Below are 1129 nucleotides of genomic sequence, written 5' to 3' on the forward strand. Positions count from 1 at the left end.
CCACTGTCTGTGTGAACACACACAATCTCAATTGTGGTGAGTTTGAACGTTACTCTCACCACCGATCATCTTCTTTGTTTTAGCAATGAATTAACGCCCACGATGTTTATCTAGAGAGAGATAGATAATCTCGTGTGTGTGCCCAACACAAACGGAGCGGTTGCATTTGTAGTTGTAGGTGAACATTGTTTTAGTTGACATTATAACGCCGCCAAGTGCGGATGAATAAAAATTTTACGATTCGTGTTTTTAACTTAGAAAAGTAAGTATGTAAATATTGGACAAACTATTTCTGTTAAGATTTATGTATTCATTTGTTTATATAAGTGAATTTACATTTATTTGGTTTTTCTCTTTGTAATAGATGCAAGCAATAGAAAATCTAAAGAAGAATGGAATGCCGAAGAAAATGGCAAGAGTTTGGTGTCCTGCGACAAATAAATTACTAACAGTTTTTATGATTTTCAATTTTACTTAATGGTGACAACGCCCAATAGGATCATAAACTTCGTTGAAAGTAGGTATGAAGTGTTTAATGTGAAAAGAAAAATACAAATATTAAACTAAAACTCTTTCATGTTTTTATATGTACAGTTGTTTTATGTGTATGCTGTATCCCAACATCATGGAATTACACAGGGCATGACTGAGCGGCAAAATATGAAGGTAAGTTATTGTGTAGAAAACCAGTTATTTAGTAACAAATTGTTTATTCTTTCAATTTTACTTACAGATGACAATAATGACCAATGGTATCATTAATGTATTTAGTTAATACCTACGGAATCAAAAATGACGTATTGTATCCATGGTCAAAACTAATTGCAATAAAATGAATTAAACATATTTAGCGTTGACTTAATTTTTATGCATTGCGTGAGTATGAAATGACTTCATAAAATAAATGAAATCTTACGTTACATCAATGAAATGTATCATTGATTTTGAGCTAACATAAGGCTTCATTGAATTAATGAAAGTATTTCTTTACATTAATGAAAGTATTTCATTACACTAATAAAAATATTTCATTGCATTAATGAAAGTATTTCATTGTATTAATGACAGTATTTCATTGCAATAATGAAGAAGTTTTATTGCATTAATGAAGAGGTTTCATTGTACTAAT

The 1129-nt window shown here is 29.9% G+C and overlaps 1 long non-coding RNA gene across 1 annotated transcript; it reads left to right on the forward strand.

Moving 5' to 3' along the window:
• The first annotated feature begins 208 nt into the window (after nt 1–208).
• LOC141390792 (uncharacterized) lies at nt 209–747 on the forward strand. Its single transcript, XR_012409471.1, has 4 exons — nt 209–262; nt 365–521; nt 640–666; nt 734–747. It is a non-coding gene; the product is annotated as an uncharacterized lncRNA (long non-coding RNA).
• Nucleotides 748–1129: the final 382 nt, after the last annotated feature.

This window comes from Musca autumnalis, unplaced genomic scaffold (assembly GCF_047663935.1).
Source record: "Musca autumnalis isolate F117 unplaced genomic scaffold, ASM4766393v1 scaffold_1, whole genome shotgun sequence".
Classification (NCBI taxonomy): domain Eukaryota; kingdom Metazoa; phylum Arthropoda; class Insecta; order Diptera; family Muscidae; genus Musca; species Musca autumnalis.